A 21,853-nucleotide genomic window follows, 5' to 3' on the forward strand; every position below is an offset into this window, starting at 1 on the left:
CCAAGCCCTCAGTATGTAGCAGGCATGGGGTGAAAATGCATAAATGTAAAGGATAAGCCAAACTGAATGCAATGCATGAAAATTCATGTGCCAACTGTATGTTTAGGAGTGTCACGGTTTCCAATTAAAGAGTGAGGTCAGGATGGGGTGCTGTGAGTTTGCCTTTAGATTTTATCTACAGACAAGCTGTCTGAAAAATGTCAGAGGCTTTGTAGCTGATTTGTGAGTAAGTGTTCTGCCAAATCTTTTGGGTTGGAAGATTCTGAGGGTAGATTATTTTATACTCTGTCTCTAAGGATGACTTATGCTAATCAACTTTTGGTTCTCTAAGATATGAAAATGATTTTTTATATTATCATACAACTTCTAAAGAAAATGCATTTTTTAGGAGTAACTTTTAGGTAGCAATGAATGCTAACTTACTAAATATTAGCCCACAAGACTGTTAATGAGTTAACTGCTTGGTCGTGAAGTCCTTGCTCATGTGTTGTCTTCTGGATTCCAACAGTAGCAACAAGAGGTATTCAGGTCCTTTATAACCATGTTGCATGTAGCGATTTGTCAAGCCAGAAAATTAATTTCTATTGAAAGTGTAGTCAAAATGGACCTTTGCTGTTTGAAATGCCAAGGAAGACCTCAGTGAACTGGGTGCCTCTCGAAGAAGAAATACTGGGTACTGCAAATGCAGCAGAAGCACTATCTAAATGTTGGCTAAGTGGGAGGAAAATCCATACTATGTTCACCAGACTGGTGCCGGCCAAGTTTGAAAAGTTCTGTCTTCTACCATGCAGTTTCTTTTCTATAATGAATTTTCCCATAACTCTTCGTGCAGTACCACATCAGTGCCGCTTGACATCTTATTGATTTCATTGTGTGTTTATTAATTCAGGGTACTTTAAGACACATTTATCCTGGGCTTGTCCTCTGATCCAGACCTAGTAAACTGACTATAGACTTGCACAGCTTCAAGCATGCGAATGGATCCAGTTACAGGACTTCAAACTATTCTTGATTACATCTAGGCTAATTTCACTCTTGATTAACTGTATACAGTAAAAACAAGATGATAGACAAAAAGGCTTTGTAAAGTAAATATTGAGCATTGCTACCATGCAGAGGTATGAACCCCTGAGATGTACAAAAGGCAGTGTTGCACTGTTCCCTTACCTGGGGCTGGTTAGTCCATTTGCCCTTGCCTGGGGTTGGAGGTAAAATTCCCCTAGAGTTTTACACCAGGAAGGTAGGTCAGAGCAATCCAATACCAGCACGAGCTAATGCTGGTCTGGGGCAGGGAACAGTGGGGTCCAATGGCACTGGCATGCACGATAGGAGTAGGGAACTTAAATAAGACAGTGAGAAGAGGGAGATGACCTAGCACATGTGACACCCCTTGTCCTGCAAACAAAAAGAATAAAAATTGGTTCAGATCCTGGAAGGAGTCTTCCTCCAAAGCAATTAGCTCAGGATTGCTTATCACTTGTAGTTTGCCGTTCTCCTGCAACCGAGGTAACATGCAGGCTTGTCCCTCGTGGTAGGTTTCTCTCCTTGTTGGGAGACAACGGTGGGGAACTGTGCAAGGAGCTGCTGGCAGAGGTTAGGTTTTCAGTCCCTCGTCCTGTGTCGTTGTGTGCCTCAGGGAGGTTATGATGGTGAAGGTGGCACAGGGATGTTGCTTGAGTGAGGTTGATTGGCCAGGTTTGGAGATTGGGGTGCTTGGGTCTCTTTTTTTTCTCTGGAGTCTGAGGAAATCTGAGGCTGAACCAAACATTTCCATTTCTACATTAAAAGCACTGGCAGGAATAACGAAGGGCTGTGAATGAAGAAATGCGGAAGGGTTGGGGGAAGGATGTACAAAACTGGGGTGGGAACACTGAAGCCAAGAGCATTGGAAAATGGGGATCAAGTGGCATAAGGGAGGTAGACTAAAGAAAAATATTGCTAAATATAAATACTTCAAATTTTTCTTAGGGGAAAAAAAAAAGGCATGCATGGGGTACCTAGTTGCATGACACTGCATCGCACTCTGAGATCTGCCATCCCATTTAATAGGTCTAGTTATTCTTTCTGTGTGGCATATAGATCCTGAGTAAAACTATTGCACTGGAATTTCTGGGTTTCCACTGGAATTATAGTGGAGTTACAAAAGTCTAATTTGACCTGGTGTTAAATAAGTTTTTTAAAAAAATGAGACTGTTTTTTTAATGTAATTGTTGCACTTTGGGAGGACTGGCTGGAGCAAAGCATGATTGAATCAGCTTCATGTAATGGACTGGCTTGAAAAACAAATTAATTGGATTCTTTAAGAAAACACCGTTACGCTTTGGCTAAGGTTGCACCGACACACGTTGTAAACTCAGCAGCACTTCTGAGCAAAACGCAGAAGTAAATGTTTTCTTAGCTCTAACAATCATTGAGGCCATCTTTGCCTGTCACATTCCCTGTTCATATATTATTTTTATGCTCCCAGCATACAGAAACAGCAGCTAGGGGAAGTTTTTATTTTGCATTTGACAAGCTGCATTTTGCTATTTTTCAAGTTGCCTTTTTCCCTCTTGCTGTGAGGAATTATGGCTGGGGCTTAGAAACTACAACTGTTGTTTAGATATGTACTAAGAATTTCAACTTTATCTCTGCAACTTCTGTATTGCTGTCACTTTATTGTTTAGGTATTGGTTCCACTTCAATTTAAATCTTTTACTTGAGGGCTTTATGGCTTGCGTAGTTTCTAACCAAATTTTAGACGAGAACACTTTTTTTTAATTGAGATTACAAAGTGGTTTACTTACTACAGGAGAAGCAGTTTAAGAAAAAATGTAGTTATTAAAACCAAAAATTAACTAAACTTGGCAGTTGCTTTCTTCTTCCTTCCAAACTAGCTGAAATTAATGTTTAAAAATTAATGTTGAAAATTAATTACTTGATATACACCATATGCTTGCTATCTTTCCAGTCAGTTGTATTGGATCAGCTTCTCTCTACCTCTGAATCGGGCTGTGATCCAAACTGCATCATAGCACGTGAAAAATGTGGGGGATATGACTGTTTCATTTAGTTTTGGTTATGTATCAGACCTTATCTAAGGAACCACGATTAGACCTTAGCAGTGGAACCTCTGAATTGCTGCATTCATGGCAGCACACAAACAGCTATGCTGGATATGGAGAATGGGGGGGAAAAAACCAGAATTCTGCAGATATTTGCAGCTGTTAGAGGTTGGACAGCAGACTGATGTAGAGAAGATGGGAAACAATGTAAAAATTAAGAGCAATGATATTAAAGGGTATATTTATATCCTGTAAATATTTAATATAAAGAGTATCATAGCTGAATTAATATGCCTCGAAGAAGAGAATTTGCACATAAGAAAAACTGATAATGCTATATATGGTTTGGTCACTCTGCAGCACTTCTTGCAAATTTACTTGCTGCTTTACTTTTTTTTTTTTTTTTTTTACCTTTCTTTTTTCCCCTCCCCAATTCCAAGTGAGATTTAAAGCGGTGTGGAAAGCAAGCCGAGCTTTGTGTAAGATGGGCAACGTGCTTTCCCGGCCACAGGCGGGCCTCATCCTTTGCAGCAGGCAGACGGAGGAGAGGGGGGTTGGCCGGCTCGTGCGCTGCGTAGGTGCTCCTTGAGCGTGTACTTACGTAACCTCCCCCAAAAATCAGGCCCTGACAGCTCCAGAGAAACTTGGCTCGTCGGACTGCACGTATGCCACCTGAATTCAGACGAGCTATTATCTGCAAGCTGGCACCTCTTGCGGGGCACTGACGTGAGCAGGCAGGAAGGGCAGGCAGCAGGCGAGGGCTGGCTGGGGCAGAAAGGGGCTCGTGGTCCCTTCCAGCCTGGAGGAGCTCCCGGGGGGAAAAGATGAGGTCTGCCTTGAGGTCTCCTAGAGTTTTATGTGTTGGCTGTGGTTTTGTGGTTGGTTTTTTTTTTTTTTTTTTTTTTTAAACTGACCGCATCACTTGGCACTGCTCATATAGCTGCTACTTATCAGGTCTGTTGGGCTTTTTTTTTTTTTTTTTTTGTCCAAATGCTGTCTAGGCTGAAGGTGAGCGCATAAGAGTGTCCTCTAATTCCTGACTGCAGCACCCAAGGCCAGATCTGCAAGGTGATCTAGCTTCTTCCAGCCTATGTAGGTGCCTGAGTGTATTGCAAAACTGCCTTGGAGTCAGGCACCCTGCTCCGTTGACTTCAGTGAGGATTAGATGCCTTACCTGCTTAGGTGCTTTGAAGGAGACATCTAACATTTCTGAATGTCTAAGCAGCTTTGAAAATCCTGATCTTCCTCTTTTAATCTTTAGCTTCTAAGTGTTTCAACAGTCTGGTAATTCTAATTGTTCTGAATATACTCCAGGCTTGTTGAACACACAGTAACTCTTCTTGTGCTGGTTATGCATATGTCCATATAAAAGATTGTGCCATCCCTCTCTTTATCATAAACCATAATGTGGTTTAACCCCAGCTGCATAAACACAAAGAATTTCTCTAAGAGTCCTAGGTATTTTCTGCAGTTCCCATCTCTTCCATAAACTGTAGAAAATGCATCGGTGTAAATGAATGATATCACCTCAGTCCCATCAGCTTTAAGATTGCCCCTGGGGCTGCAATCTCCATTTTGCAATTGCTTTTGTTTGCTTTTGTAGAGTTTCTAACTCTAGAACTACCCATTCCCTGTGCTTTGGGTCCAGCTTCCTTCTGTTCTTCTCATCTCACTTGTTCACCTTTGGTCTTCTACTGCTGTTACCATCTTCCAAGAATTTTCTTAACTAGGTCTCTTTCAGCAGTCCATTTGATCATGTTTGGCTTCCCAGTCGCTGCCTCTTGATTTCAACTCATGAACATAATTTTCCTGAAGTGGGATGGACTTTGCTTGATGTTTGTAACTGCTTTTTATTCCTTTGAAAGTCACTCCACACTTGCTCTTCTTTCAAAGATATTACTTCAGTATATTCTAGAGCTGAAAACTGTCAATTTGTTTTGGAAGGAAAACAAATTTTTCAGTCTTTACATATAATGAATGTATTTAATCCTAGGTATTAACCTCCCCCCCCCCCCCCCAACAAACCCAAGCTTTCTGTGGAAAATTTTGTGCTAAGTTTTTCAAATGGAGATCTTTACTTTTGGCCAAACATCTTTGTTTCTTATTTAAAGACCACCCCCCAAGTGATTATTGGAAATATCTGTGGAAATATTACACAAAATATGCTTTTACTGTCAGACTCCTGCCGTTGCTCCCTGCTGCTTCCTCTTTGTCTCTCCTCAAAACTGCAGCACAAATTCACCACCCAGCCTGAGTTGTGTGTCCCTGGGTGCTTACAGCTCCTGAAGGTGATTGCAAACACCCTTCCCAAATGCTTCATCTTGGGCTTTCTCAGGGATGGCAGATGGGCGCGACCTCCCTCAGCCTTTAGCGGGGACCCTGTGGGGTCTCCTTTATCTCTGGGGAGGGTTCAGGAGAAGGGAGGGGGTCATCTGGCAGCGATGTGGTGCAGATGGGACAGGGAGCCGAGCTGGCTTGTTCCCTCTTTTCCTCACTGGTAAGACACAGGGGTTGGTGCTTGTGTCTCCTGGTGGATCTCGAAGGACAACCCGCTGGCCCTTTCCCCACGCTGGGAGCGGGTTGAGGAGGGAACTGCCGCTTTGGGTGCCTTCTCACTCCCTGCTGTTTTACCCCTCTGCTATTTATTGGCTCTAGATATTCTCATTATCCCTTATACCTTGGCCACACCTATGTAAATCCCTCAGCAGTCTGGCCTTGCTGATGTTTCGCATCAATGGATTATACAGACTCATGTGCTGCGTATTGCAGGGCAGGAGTGGGGAAATCCACGTACAAGTTTTGTGTGTGGTTTTTTTTTTTTTTTCCCCGTTGTAATTACAGCTTTCCATTTTCATTTAAAAATCTCAGAGCACCCTGATTACCCTTGCAGGGGGGTGCTATTTCCACTCCTGTTCATTCTGTGTTTAGAAGACTTTTTAAAAGAATTTCTCCATAAAGTGTAAAAATGATTTGATTTTTTCCATATTAATATTGATAATTAAATAGAGAGAAAAATCTCGTATTAAACATGGCTATCAAAAGTTAGGGAGGAGGCTCCCACTGATGTTTAAATGAATCACGATAGCAGCCGGAGGACTGTAAAAGTATGGGGTTGAATGTGAGCAAAGTTAAACGAAGATGCACCAGAAGGTAGATTCTTGTGCTGGCAAAATGCCTGGAACTTTTGAGGGATATTGAGGAATAGCCTAAGGCCCCAAACCTTGTGGCTTTCAAGGTTTGCTTCTTTCTGTCTTATACTGCTTGTTTGTCTTCATTTTGTTTTTTAAGAAACTCTTTCAAGTAAAGTTCTGACTTGAGACCAGTACTTCTGGAAAGGTTAACTCAGCCATAAGGTTTGTTCAGCTTGGGGTGGCTTGCTAGCTTGGCTTTTTTTTTTTTCTTTTGGTGAAGTGATGTTGTATCTTTGTCTAGTCATCCTCATCATATATAGGAACTCTTTCTCCCTTTCTTCTGTGCTGCCCAGCCCAAAGCACCCTTTCAGCCTCATGTGCTCGCAAAAGACCTGAGTGTTGTTCCACACTGTGGACAGAGGAGGAAGAGGTCGGGTGTGAAATCTGGCTTAAATTTCTGGATCCTCTGAAAGCACAATAGTGCTGACTTTTTTTTTTTTTTTTTTTTCTGGACTTGGATGAGAGGTGGGAATGGAGGTGGCTGACCTGGCTGTCGGGCTGTTCAGGGGCTTCACCACCGTGTGTCCCGGTGTCCAGCGATGCCGATGGAGATCGCAGCCCACTTGCTGCCTCTGCTCTCACTACCAGCATGCTCGGTCTGGTGCTTGTGTAACTCTGGCTGCTGTGGTTTGCGGAGGCTCAAAAGGAGTTTCAAGAGCTTGAGTAGCCTTTGCGTAGGGCTGAATGTGCTGGAATGGGGTTTTCAGCAATTTAAGATTTGCGTTTTTTATTTTTTTGGTAATTGGGCTCTCAAAGGGGAGTAATGCTCAGGTTTGGGGAGGACATGCCGAGCAGTGCAGAGAGCATTGCCATGCCTTGTCTGCGTGTGTGAAAATACCCTTTTGTACCTGTGGTCCCTCCTTGTTTCCCACATTTGTGGGGGGGGGGGGAAAGGGTGTGAAATTTGGAGCACGTTCCAGGAAAAACAGTTGGCTCCTTTTACCTCAAGGCAACGCAAGGCTGGCCCCTTGCCACGCTTTGGACACTTTTGTTCCTGTTTGCAGAGCGAGGCCAATGCTTCAAGAGGAGGAGGGTGAGGGGGCTGGAGGAAGAAGGAGCCCAAAAGGCAGGGCAACTGCACAACAAGGGGGCCACCGAGTTGGGCACAGGAGAGGCGACGTTCCCACCCGTGACTTGGTGGGTCTGGGTGCTGAGCCGAGCCGGAGAGCGACCCAGAGAGCAGCCAGGAGCTCCTTGGAGCTTCTCCCCTGCCGTGCTGGGTGTGCAGGCATTTTGAAAGAGGCAGGTTTGGGCGTGCATGGAAGCCTCTTCTACCTTTTTATGATCGGTGCAGCTTGCGAGGAGAAGCTGTCATTTTTTCCCAGGGCGTGTAGAACCAGTTTTGCTGGTCCAGCGCGCTGCCGAGCCAAGGTCTATCGCGAAAGGGGCCATGATGCGTCGGCCTGTTGGTGCTGCCGGTTTGCGGGAAGGGTGCGGATGGGGAGCTCGGAGGCTGTATGTACTGTCTTGGCCATCTGCAGGAACATCTATTTTTCTCAAAGGGCCGTCACCATATGGTGTTGCAGGGTTATCGGTCACTTGCTAAGCACCGTTTCGAAGGGTGGTTATGAAGCTGTTAGCCAAGCACAGCTTCCTAAAGGAAGACTTATTTCACTGCTATTTTTATTTTTTTCCATTTACATTGTCATATTTGGGACTTCTAATGTCCCTGCTTCTCCAGCAAATTTCTCAGGGTGGTATGGACAACTTTCCTGTTTTTTATTGTCCTGTGGCATTTAGTGTTTTTTTTTTTTTTTTTTCTCTTGAAGTGCAGTGTCTTAGGATCTTCTGAATGTGGGAATCTTGGATTGCACAAAATATGGTTCCAATTCTGGGGATGAAGAAAATCTTAAATTTACTGGTGAAAAAAAAATTATAGATAAAAGAAATTCCAGTTTCCATGCTTGTTTTCCCTAAATGTTTTTGTTGAATGAGTGACTCAGAGTTATTTTAAATAATTGGCATTGGAAGTGCTGCAGTAGCCACTGCAAGCAGTGCTTTTAAAATGGTTAGATCAGAAACTAAGTCAAGTTGGGTAATCGCCTCCTTGCTGTGACGCTGTGTGGGCAATGATAGTGGCTTCTCTGGGCTCTGTTTCTGCAGATGTTTCCTTTGTGACAGTTCTGTGCATGCCAGTGCACAAAGAAAACCTGCACAAGTTTTTGCAGGATTCTGTCCCGCAAATTAAGCTTCTACACAAAGTCACCCTTGGAACTAAGCACTGAACTACTTAGGGCCTTGATCTTGCCAAACCATTGTTTGCAAATGGTTTTTACTTAGCTAATATTCCTAAAAAAAAAAAAAAAAAAGTTTTGAAAGGTCTGGACTACAGTGTAGTCAAGTGAAGCCAGTCTAGATCACAGGTTTGGTTTAGCAAGATTGCTGGCCATGCAACTTATGGGAAACAGTTTCTTCACCATGCTACTATCCATGTCCTCTTTTCACTCCCTTCTGGTATCACTAGCATGCCAGATTTGCCAGGAGGAATTAATGGATATAGACTCAACCCCGAAACTGAAGGGGTGGTAGGAACCACCTTAGATTTGATTCATAAGCAGAGTGTTTTCAGTGTTGCACTCTGTCAACAGCACTTGTCCTGTTTAAAAAGAAAAACCTAAAAAAAATTCAGGATTTTTTTGATAACTAAAAATGTGTGAAAACTTTGAGCAATGAAAGTTGGTGGGTTTTTTTTTGTTTTGTTTTTGTTTTTTTTTTGTTTTTGTTTTTCTTTTTTTTTTAAGAAAAGAAATGGATGTGTGTTTGGAGCTGCTGGAAGCAGTCCAGCTTCAGGACAAAAGCCAAAATGCTGCTTTCCACTTAAATTCACTATCTTTTGGCTGGAAAATTTGACCATGTCAAAATGTTTAATTCTAAAATTCTCATGAAATGGAATAAATCTATGTTGAAAAGAGAGCCATGTATTTCCCAGCCCTGCAGAGAAAATGGCTCTTGCATTGATATTTGCTAAAAAATGGACTGTCTGATGACAGGGTTTTGTGAATGTTTATGTGTGTGTGAAAAGTGTGTGGAGCGCCCTGCACATGCACGTACTATTACACAAATGCATGTCTGCAGGTTTACATCCTTTATCACAGAACTAAGTAATTAATAGTTTAGCCTGCTTGTTTCACCACTTTTCTGCAGCTCTGTATATAAAACTGGAAAGTAGTATAGGAACAGCTTGAGAGGCATATGTGGGTTTATTCCCTGTCGCTACCTCCATTCTCATCAGACATATTTCTACCAGTCAATTGGACTTTACATGGTAAGGATGGCATAAAGTAGACTGAAATCAACGGAAGAACCAAGGTTTTTTTTACCATGCAAACATGGCACCGAAAATCTGTTGGTGTCCATACTACAATTATGGAACGAAGCTTGCCCTGTACTGTAAACCACCAGAATGCATGAAACGCAATTATTTTTCTATCGCAATTCATTTCCTCCAGATAAGCACATTTCACCACAGTTTGCAGTCCATCCTCCAGGCTGTGGTCCTGATTTTAGCCAGCGGCCCCGTGCCGTTGCCCGTCCCCCCGTTGCAGTCACTTCAACAGCGTGACTCCTCCGGGAGCACTATCCTGGGAAAAACCTCCCTGTTGTGGCCGAGGGACCTGCGTTAGCACCTTTGCGGCGAGAGCCGCTTCTGCCTCCTGCTCTCCCCAACGTGGTTTGCACCCGGGCGTAAATGGGACCTTAAGCATGGTGAAAACTCTGCGTTACGAGCCAGCCCCTCTGCTCGGCGTGGGGCTCCCGGAGAGCCGTCTCCTGAAGGTGGGAGCAGCGTCCCCGAGCCCTTGGGGCTCTCCGAAGGAGACTGGCGCTGCTGGGACACGTCTGAGATGCCGGCGTGCCCCTGGGTGAACAGGGATGTGGAAATCACGCGGGTGTCCTTCTCTCCCCGTAAGCCTGTGGAACAGGGCTGAAAAAGCAGTTTTTTTAAAAACTTATTTTCTGCTTAGGAATGGGAGGCAGCATAAATAAACTTGCTATTGAGTCTTACATCTGTGTGAAACTGAAGAAATATCAGCCAGTTAGGTGTTTTAAAACACATAAATATTTAATTCCTACTCTAAGGGTAGGCCAGTAGGGGAAGATGGAAAAAGTTTACCACATTCTTATTATTTTTGCCTGTGGGTCCAGCAAATCTTTCACGAGAGAGATAATTATGCAAGGACGGTACGGAGATGTGTGTTGTAGCACACGTGAATGCTGACCTGGCTGCTCCCAGCAGCCGGTGGGGCTGGCGTGATGCTCGGAATTACATTTCCTTCTGGGAGGCTGGAGGAGGAAGGGCCGAGGGATTGGGGTGGAGGCAGGAGGGGCTTGCTCAATTACAAACCCTCAAGTTTTACATTGTCGACCGTTAAGGGAAAGAACTGATGCCGATGAGGGATCAGGGCAGTCTGTGACCAGCCTGGAGTTTCTGAGCATCTTCTCTCCCCCTCTGTGCTAGAGCTCGCTACCACAAAACACCTGATGGGAGGTGATGATATAATTTGCAGTCAGACAAGGACGTGCATATTTATGCAGGCTGTGGGAGGTGGGAGAAGGAGCCCTTGTGCAGGAAATATAATGTTATTTGAAGAAACAGGCTTCTTGGCCACTTTAATTGGCCTTTTCATTGCAGATCTATTTTTAGCACTCACCAAGGGATTCCATCTGGATGGAGATTTCTTGAGGTTTTTTCTTTTTTTCTTTTTTCTTTTTTTTTGTTTTCCTTGGAGAGGGTAGATGATGGGAGAGCTGAGGAGAGCGAGGCCTTGGCAACATTTGCAGTACTCGTGATCAAAGCTGAAAGGAGGGCAGTAATGTCAGGGAGCTCCTAGCTAAGCTGCTGGGGAATATAGCCTGGCTATGTGAAGAGGGGTGAGGCGAAAAAGGGGAGATGCAGAAAAGAAGTTGTAAAAAACAATAAGGTACAAAAAATGTCTTTGCCTCGTCTTTAAATGGGGGGCGGGGGGGGTTCTGTGGTGTTTTTTTTTTTTTAAAGAATTTGTTGTGGCTAAGCAATAGGCATGCTTACCTGTAACTACAGAAACACATTTTGGATTACTTAAATTACAACAAAGGGGTATGTTTTATATGTAGAACTTCTGCATGTATTTTTTGTGTGTGTGTGCGTGTGCTTTTATTTCATTCAAAAGGAAGGCCTGTGAGGAGTAGAAAAAGAGGAGGATACTGTCTCTTTATGAATACTAATAAGGAAATCAAGGGGGACAATGGCACTTCAAGTTTCATCTTTCCATTTCCTAGAGGCGCAAACTCTGCAAGTTGTCACCTTGGTGTATTCAGTGCCTCTTGAAGCACTAGACTCCTCCAGAGAGAATGTCAGCCCCAGCCCTGGGCAGTTTTGACAAACAGAGTATATATTGATACATGATAAAGTATGCTAGAAATCACCCCAGCGCTAAAGGCTACTATAGTTTTAATATCATCATTTGAATTAACAAGCATTCTGTGGAGAAATAATGAGCTTTCATTATTCAGAACATCATCCTTACCCCGGGAACTCAGAAACCATTAGCTCTTGAGAACTTAATGAAAAGATGATAAAGAATGTTTTAGATAAAAGTTTGAACGGGTGCACTTGGTAACTAAGGTAAAATATTAATGTTTCTCCCAATGATGAATTGCTGTTGCTAAACTCGTGCTTGCTGAGGAGGTGGAGGGGTGTGGAGGTGTTCCCGTGGGCAGCAGCCGGGATGGAGACTGTGGCTGCCAGCACGCTCTGCGCAGCCCTCGGAGAAAGGGCAACGGGGGAGCCCAGGGGGGAGAAGGGGGAAACCTGGGGACTTGACTCTCCCCACTCTCCCCAGCAGGTATTTTTCCCACCGTGGGACTGAAGCTAAAATGCTAATGCTCTGTCCCTCTTGTTGGGGTTCCCTTTTTTTGATTATTAAAATGGTAGCCAATACACTATAGCCGGGAGAGGGCAGAAAGGGGTGGAAGGAACAAGACGAACCGGAGCAAAAAATCCCTTTCTGAAGCCACCGACCGGAGGCTCAGTTTGGGCAGGTCTGAGTCGCTCAGGCCGAGTGCGGTTGCCACTTTCTGAAATTCCATATGGGTGGCTTGCTACATGTCTGCAATAAAAACCCCCGGTGCAATAAACGAAGAAAAAAAAATATATATAAAAGTTTAAATTTTATTGGGTGTAAAGCTCTTAAAGAACTGCTGTTCACAAAGAGTATAAAGATTGCTGAGTCTCAGCGTACGTACCCCTACTAAAACGTGTTAGTCCTGCTGTTTTCTTTCTTTAACTGTAGCAATTTGCTTTCTTGCTGTTCTTTAATCCTTGCACTCACCAGCGCGGAGGGCTCGCAGTCTGCTTCCACCTGTGGGCGGCTGGGAGAGGCCGTCTGTCCTTCCGATGCAGGTGGAGAGGTTGTGTGGGGACCCCCGAGGTTCAGATTGCCAGGGAAGAGTTCGTTCTCGCTAATGAACGCGAGTGGGGGGAGGAGAAGGAAAACAAATGGGAATAAACTATCACATAAACAGTCTTAAGTCATGGTGTTTGCTGCTAACAGATGCATTTAGGTAAATGCTGTTACCTCAAGAGGTGTTATCTTCTGGGGATCCTTATCATAATTTTGTTTTAAATCTGAACAGCTGTTGTTTAACTACCACAGACCACAATTTATCTACAGCTTGAGGCCATAAAGGTACCTTTATTACACTCTTTCCTTTTTTTTTCTTCCATTTGATTTAATTTCAGTGTGTCTGACACCAAAATGCTATATACAATTTGCATATTACAATATGCACTATTGCAGATTCCATACACTGCTAAATGGGAAAATCGGAACAGAATGGTAAATGGGGAAAGCTTGCAATGACAAATAAAAGAGGAAGATGAGCTCCCATGTTTCATTTACATGTAAAATATTCTGACAATAGTTGTTTCCCCAAGAACAAAGAGCTGGTTTTTCTAGGGTGACTGGTTTATGATGGCTGCAAGAAAAAAAAAAAGAGGATGTTTTTTTTGGCACCGGAACAGAAGCATGCTTATCTGAATTGAGCCCTGGGGCTTGCCATATAATTGGAATAAAACTTAAGTCTTACTTAAGAAACCAACAAATATGGAAGCACGAACCATATCCAAAAGGAGCAGCCACAGTGTACTAAGATCGAAAATCACCTCTCTGCAGGCAAAGTCCTGCCTAAAGTTGAAGTCCTGAAAAGGACTTCAGCAAAACATAGTTTTGTTTCGAGGCACCTGGTCTTTTGTGGTTATCTCCAAAGTTTATTACAGGACGTTGCAGGTGTCTTATAGCGTGTGGTGTGCATGGGAAATTGTGGTTCTTATAGGGGATCCTTCTAACTTTTACATCTCTGGGCATGATGACGCAGGTGGTATCTTCCAGCCCTAGGTTATTGCTTCAGTCCTGCAAAGGAAACTGTATGCACAGACCTGAGTTTCTCGCTCCCCTGCTGCAGAAGAGGTGTATGGCTCTTCCTGTGCTTCCCTTTTCCTTAGGGAAACAGGAGGCCTTTGCCTCCAGACTTGTCAGTCCAGCAGCTTTCACCAGCACAAAAATTGTGATAAGAAATCTCCCCAAATGTAAAGCTTTGGGTGTGAGTTTGAGTTTGGATAACCCTTAACGCTTAACCCAAACCTCTAGAGTTTTGCCTTACGTTAGTTTTTCTTCAGAATAAGTAATAGCAATAACACCTGAATTAATTATATGTATAATAGCTTGATGACAGAAAACACATCTTGCCACCTTTACTCCCCTGTTTCCTCCATGCTAGCTGTGAATGTGAAAGCCGTATGCATCTCTGGGAGTGGGGTGTTTTTGTTGAACTGTTTTCTGAAGTTGAAGGAATACATTAATCTGTTGGCACTTATCAAAAAAATAGTTGTATCATAACTCAGCTTCTAATTGACCTCTCCTACTCTAACATCCATCAAGTAACACGAGACTGTTGAGCTTGGCTTTTCAAGGACAGGGTGGAGAAAACCACGTGGTGTGGGGGGAAGTGGGCTGTGACCCCTTAACAACTACCCCTTGATGCTGCTCTCAGATGCTGTTGGTGATCAAACTGTGTTTATCTCCTTGATACTTAACGGTTAAAATAAGCACAGATAGAGTGGGTGGGCTATGCTGTGATCCCAGAAGCTAAAAATTTCTTTTTATTTCTGAAATTTGTCCCAGCCAATTTAATCTCTCACTTTAAGCTTCCCCATCTTGGAAAACTGGAAAGAACTGAGATTTTTTTTTTTTTTTTTTTTCCTTCCTGGAGGGGTATCAAAAAGAGTTAAGAAAGAGTCACCTTAATATAGTGGTAGACTTGTCGGTATGGAGTACTTGTGTCCTTATAGATGTTATGCAGTGCTTAGTGTCTTGCAAATGAACAGTAGCGGGATTTATTGAAGTATGTGTAGGTATGAACCAGTGGCTAATGTCTCTTGTATAATATTACTCCTGAAAGTACAACTCCACAAAGAATACTGCCTAGAATTACAGGGCAAGAGCAAGTCAACAGTTAATTGGCTGTGCTGTAATTACTTCTAGATGCATAATGTGCAATACTTATAGGACTTGTAGAAGTGGCATACAAATTTCACAGTGGTCTCCTGGTACTTTATCATGTGTGGAGGTTTTTGGTAGTCTCTGTAGATTTTGGGATTAATGGTACTGTTATAATTTATTCCTGCTCTGCTATTTTAAAATAGTGTGTGGTTTTCTATTTTCTTTTTTTTTTTTGAAAATGAAGTCTGTCTTTAATTGTCTCATAGGCTAGAGGAAAAAATAGGACAGATGCTGTTCAAAGGCTCTGTCATTCTTTGCTAGGGTGGAAGTCATTCCACTTGCTTTTTGTTTGCTTGGAGTGGCTTACACTGCTGGCAGTGTGGCAGCTGTATGTAGTGTGTTATGGTACCATAGCCCGGTGGGTTGCAGACCTAACAAGGGTACAGATGAATATGTACAGAGAGACAGATGTGGTCTTTGAATATCTGGTAACTGATTTTTCCCTACCTTTAACCCCAGGGTGCGTAAGATAAAATTTCACTGAGTTTATGGAATTATTATTGTGGTCATATTGGGCAAAGATCTGAAATGTCCAAGAGCTGTGTGGGTGGAAATATGGATGAGATCTCCAGAAACGAGGCCAGGCAACAGTAAATTCTTGACCTGGCTATGTCTCATGGTTTCAGCAGTCCCCAGAGCTGTGGCTCTTTGGACATTATCCAAGCCTCTGAAGTCAGCCATAATCTTTCCCACTGCAGACGTGAAAAGGCTCTGCTATTTGGTGCCACAACGGGCACGTTTCAGAGCTGTTGAAATCAGACTTGGGAAGTGAGTTCGGAGGGACTTGTGCGCATGTGAGGTTTGTACATACTCTGCTCGCCCATCTCGTGCGACGTGGATACAGAAGTTATTGTGAAGCTTTATTATATGGACTTTGGAATCCCCAAAATGCCGTTTGTATTTTACCTTATTAAATATGGAAATCATGTCAAAGGTAAATGTCAAGGGGCTATAAAATTACCCTTCTTATCTCCTGTACGTTTATCAGTTGATAAATGGAAAGAAGCTGCTGCCAAAATAACTGTGAATGAATAATTTATAAATGACTGATGCATCGTGTATGTTGTTTCAGGCGGAAAACAGTAGGACATCAATAATCAAAAGAAGTTGGATTAATTTAGCAGTATTTTGCAGTTAATATTTTTATCTAAATGCTGCAGTCTGGACCTTTGTCGTTGTGAGATCCTTCTCTTTGTCACTAAGGACTGATCCACAGATCACTGAAATCGATAGGAGTCAGCTGTTTACTTCAGCAGGCTGTGAATCAAATTTATAATATACATATATAGCTCTCTTTTTCCGCTTTCAGTGTTCTGTAGTGGAAATCCTTTAACGCTGTGTGCCTGAGCATGGAATTTGGTTCAGATGTTGCCTCCCTCCCCATGTCCCTGTGGGCTGAATGTCCCAGGCAAGAAATTTGGAGAACTTAATGGAACAAGGATGGAGGAAAGGTGGCTGCTGAAAGAAATACATATCTACTCTAATTTTTCAGATAGTTTTGTTTCTGTTCACATAGAGAAAACTGATTTGTTGCAACTTAGGTTTCAATGCAAACCAGACTTTTTTTCCAGCATGTATTTTTCACGTGCCTACCTCCAAATAGATAACATTTTAAAGATTTTCAGCACTGGCCATTGTGAATAAGGTTAAATACTGAAGAGGTGAACTAGATTCTTTCTTCCTGTTCTCTTCCATGTGATTTAAATACGGCCCATTTTGCCCATCACATGACAGAGCTGCCAGAGATTGCCTCAAGCTAGTTTATGGCTTTAACTAAAGGTCATCTTAGGGGGGAAAAAAAATTCCATGGAGCAGGGGGAGGAGACAAACGTATTTAAAAAAATACATTAAAAAGTAGCTATTAAGCATTTGTTCTGAAGAATGCAAATGCAAAAGAGAAGCTGACATTATATTGGAATAAGTCAGGGGAAAGAAATAAAAGCACCTCCACCAATAACAATAAACTCTCTTCCCCCTTCTGCGCAGCACAATGCCTCACAAAAGAAAGGTGTGCAAAGCGATTGCCTGGATTTCGGTCTACGGCTTGCTTTACCTGACCTAGATACCTGGCTAGCAGTTCACCACTGCAGAAAATGCCCTACTGCAAAAGTCCTGTCCCACTGGCTGCTAATAAGAGCAATTTTCACGTAGCACTCCATCCATCCCCACAACGTAATTGGTCTGGCTCTCCCAGCTAGCTGCCGCTCCTCCTGTAGGCCCACACTGTGAAGAGAAATCCCAGACCTCCTGAGGGCTGAGGGGCTCCAAAACCGTGCTATGTTATCAACAGCTACATGGTTAGCTAACTGCTGTGACTAAATGGAGATTGGGAAGCACTGCAGGCAAGGGATGAAAAGTGATGCCCTCCCATAGCACAATGCTGATATGCAGAATTGGCCAAAACAACGAAACTTCACAGACAGTGCAGCAGAAGGCATTGGCTCTCTTGTTTGGGCATTTTATTACCTGGAGCAAAATGTGCAGAGAAGGGAGATAATGAAGTACTTGACTAATTCAGTGTGATCCAGCTGGCTAAGCCAGAGGGGCTGCAGAGCAGGAAAAGCTACAGAACTCACTGCTAGCCATTTTCCCTTGATACCTGTGAAGCCAAAACAAAGAAGTGCAGAGATCAAAAAGCAGAGCAATATCAATATCGGGAAAGGGGAGGGGGACAACACAAGGGGAGGAGAAACCTCTAAGATTGCCCCCCCCTTCTCCCTTCTGCTCTCTATCTGGCGGGGGGTTGGGGGGGGGGGAATGTTATTTTCATTTGCCTCATGCTAACTTCTAATCTATTTGAGAAATTCACCAAATTCCCAAACGTTTAGCACCCCGTGTGCCACAATACTCAATACCAGCTTAATTTTTTTAATTTTATCTACCATTTGTGCTTGGGGGAAAAAAAATAGGACAGGTTTTGTAATGCAGGCACATGCATGGTAGTGCCTTCAAAAACTCATATCCCCCCTTTTCTGCAGCCTAAAAGGCTAGATAAACTATACGATTCTTATCCAGGGGGAAATTAGAAAATGTAAAGTGTGTAAATTCCTCTCCCCGGCTCCTAGGCATTGGTGTGTTTTTGCCACTGCCTGTGGGGTTTTTTTTTGTTTGTTTGTTTGGTTGTTTTTTTTTCTCCGACAACCCAGCTATTTAAGTACACAAGACGCATTGCTCCCTCCGTCTCTTCCCCTTCCCTGCCTGCTCCCCACTACCTTCCTACGGAGTGCAGTGCAATTCCAGCTGCACTAACAAGCTGTTGCCCAAACTAGAGCGTAATGCTTGTAAAAAGCCAGCAGTAAGTAGAAGGCAGTTACTATACTTAATTAAATATACAAGGCCAAACTTCATACCTGATGTAACATAGATGCGATGCTGTGAAAGGAAACGGAGAAATACCCACCTCCACCAAGGCTGAATTTAGCCCATGCTGCTCATCATGGCTGCCAGGGAATGAATCACTGCTGACCAGTCTGCCTGCCAGCCGCTGTTCATACCATTTTTTTTTTTTTAATAGGAGACAGGCAGACACTATGCATCATTCAGAGATGAGCATCACAAACACGCTTTGCAGGGAAGGCGACCACAGCAGACTGCCAACGCTCTTCCAGTGCCAATTATAGTGATGGTTTAATCGTAAAAGCAGATTCATTAAAATGGGATCAGAGCCAAGGCGTTTGTGATTTGGAGGCTTGTGCTAACTTTTGATAGTTATCATTGGGGGCAGCTGATGTGACATCACCCTGTAACTCTACATGACTCGTATTTTTAATGGACCACATGCCTTTGCATGATAATTTTGCTGCTAGAGTTAGCTTGGCGCTGGTTCAAGAGAAAGAAACACCAGCAACCAAATCTGAAGATGTGTTGAGAGTTTGCAGTTGTCATGGAAATCAGGGGCCAGAGTGGAAATCATGGAAATCAGAGTGCTTACTTCTCCTGTGAAATGGAAGTCCGCGCTTGCTCCCTTCAGCCTGGAAGCTAACAAAAAGGACTAGGTGAGAGAGCTACTCTCTGACAACATGGATTTGAAGATACGGCAAGCCCCTTTTAGGCTTATGTATAAGGTTTCCAGAAACATTTTTCTCCAGGAAAATATTTTCAGCATTGGAAAAATAAGCCTCCCCTGCACCTAGCCCAGCTTTTCCATATGGTGGTGTTGTGACCAAAAAATGCCTGGAGAACACCTTGCAAAGGGTGCTCTTGGGTGTTAGCAGTGAAGGAGCAAACATGAAGTGATGGCTTGTGGTCGGGCTCTGTTGTGGTACAAATGGGATTTCACCGCAGGCAATGTGTGTATCGGGTTCCTTTTGAACGGGGTAGTCTGTACCCTTCATGAGATAATATGGAGGTTATGTGATGGTGTGCGTCGCCTAACCTAGAGTACCGCATGATGCAGATTAGCAGCTGCTCATAAATAACTCATGAGTTCAAAGAGTCATTACAACCTGACCAGGCCACCTCCTGTATCAATACAGCTATCAATAATGGTGATGAAAATTATTCAGACAAAGCCTCTTAAGGCAGTAGTGGATTTGGCAGTGCAGGGAGAATGGGAACATACTTGTCCCTGGAGGAATGATAACCTGGAGCTATGCTGTGTTTAGGAAAAAAATCAAAAAGTTTGTACTCCTGCTGCTGAGGAACTGGCTATGGTTCTGACCAAAGAATATATACGTGTGCGTATACATACATTATAGTATCTCTCTGTCAGTGTTGTGTGCTGTATTGCTACAGCTGACAAGCTGTAATCTCATGAAGACATCATATTTCAGAGTAGTGGCCTACTGGGACAGAGCTGCAACCAATCTTCATGATCTCTCCTGTACTTTGAATGCTTGGCTTTTCAGCCTTCATATTATTCTCTCTAGGAATGTGGTGGCAATCGTTACTGTATTTAAAACCATAGCTCTGATACCATAAGTTCTTTAGTGAAGTGTTTAAATAGGAACTGGTCGGGCAGCGTCATGCAATCTGCTGTCAAGATCGTGTCTGGCTTGGTGGTCCCAGGTACAAGTAAGGACCTATGTAGCTCCTAAACTTGTGGGAATGTTCAAGAGAATAAGATACGTATGTGCTGTAAAGCTCAGTGCTGTACGTGGAGTCATTGGGGCAACTTAAGCCCCAAATTAAATCATGCTTAAATCCTCTTTTGTGAGCAGTAGAGGCATGTAGCTTTCCCTAAGCACATTAAGCATCCATCTCTGTCCACTGGGATGATTTTATATACTTAGGTTATGGTAGAAGCTTGAGACCAGCTTTTAGCAAGGCTTTTCTTTCTTTCCAAATGTAGTTTTTGGCATAGGTTGTTGTGATAAAAATAAAAAAAAAATGAAGGCTTGTCGGGTAAATATCCCCTAGTCTAATGAGGATTAAAAGTCAGAATCGATTGGTAACCATTAAAGGCGTGAAGTTGGGAGAGGGAGAGACTGTGTTGCCAACCTCCTCCCTGAACGCAGCTTGCCTTAGTGTCCCTTGCAAGTTGGAAGCACAGCGGGTCCCAGCATATACAGCTTGCTGGAAGGGCTGTTTCAGGGATGTGGCTCCCAGCTCCCCCTAAACATTGTGCAATTGCTTCACTGTCACAGGAAAACACACCAGGCTGCTGCCAGAACAAAAATCTATTGAGGACGATGCCATGTTCATTATAAGGAAATGAGCCTGACTCCTGTTAGCCTTGCTTGCTCTTCTGGGTGAGATTTTTCCCCTCGGACAGCGTGATCAGGCACCAAATCCTCACTCGGCACCCAGGGAGGCAGTGGGGAGAGCGGAGGGCAACTGCTGGCCATGGTGGCCACGCGTGCCCGGGTCACCTGAGGACTCACAGGGGTCAGGCAGGCATCAATCAGATAAAATCTGTGCGCCCTGCCTTGTGCCTCTAAATGTTACACTCATGTTTAAATATCTCACAGGTCAGTTGTTTTTCTATTTTGAGCGTGCGGCAAACCAGGCTGAGGCAGCTTGTAAAACGAGTGACTAATTTCCAGGTTTTTTCCTTTCCCCTCCTCCCGCTGCCGCTCTCCCTGAAGGTGGTCGCGGGGCAGCCTTACCCTGGCGACTGGGGATGGGCAAGCTGAGAAAACAGAAGCAGAAAATAATTGTTTCTGCCTGTGCAGGCCTGGTGGAGGCTGTATTTCTGCATGGGTTGTGTTTTGGGGTTCTGGGGGGGACAGGAGGGTATTTCCCCCAGTTCCTGCAAACTGGCGAGAGCCTCGTGCATCTTTTGGCCAGGGCAGATTTCTGGAAGGGTGGCCCGGTGCTGTAGCCCTGGGTAAGGTGGCCACTGTGGCTCTCAGCGGGGACCTCGCTCGCTTTGCTGCTTCTGTCATGGCTGCGGCTGCCGCCCGCAAAGTTTTTTTTGCGGTTGGCAGCGGCATGCCTGAGGGGCAGTGGGACACCCCTGCTTTGGCAGAGGGCTCCAGCTGCAGCTCTGTAGCAGAAGGGAAAAGGAGAGGAAGGGGGGGAAAGAGCGCCAGGGCCAATTCCTAGGAGCGCACGCACCAGTTCAGACCTTTCCTCCCTTTGCTGTAACCTCTGTCTTCCAGCCATGACTGCCTGCTTGCATTAATTACTCCTTGCTCCCTAGATGCATTCATTTCAAGCTACCTTTAGGGTTCAGAGTGCAGAAACCAAATGACCAAGGTTGAAAGCAATTAACAAACAGGTTATTTTAAATTAACAGCTGCTTTTAACCAGCTGTCTGGAACTGCTTTTTTTATCTACAGCAAAATTAGCAAGGCAATGCACCTCAGTGAAAAGATGGATTGGGATTTCTTTTGTTATCATGCTGCCTCTTTCCCTGTTTTAAACTTGTGCCAATTTAATGCTAAGCACTTCCAGCTTGGATTTAAAAGGAGTGTTGAAATACACTGACTGCCTAAATGAATTGTCAATGGCATAGGATATTGAAAAAGAGCAGTCCTTTTGCTTCCATTAGCTATCTCACACGACTTCAAGATGGGTTTGCTTGTGAATGGCATATTGAGATGCCAATGCTTTCTCGCTGGGTTGGTTTTTTTTCTTTTTTTAATTTTTTCTGTCTTGCCTTCCCTCTTCACACAGAAGCTTTGTTGTGTGGACCCTC

Source organism: Buteo buteo, chromosome 20 (genome assembly GCF_964188355.1).
Source record: "Buteo buteo chromosome 20, bButBut1.hap1.1, whole genome shotgun sequence".
In the NCBI taxonomy this organism is placed as follows: Eukaryota; Metazoa; Chordata; class Aves; order Accipitriformes; family Accipitridae; genus Buteo; species Buteo buteo.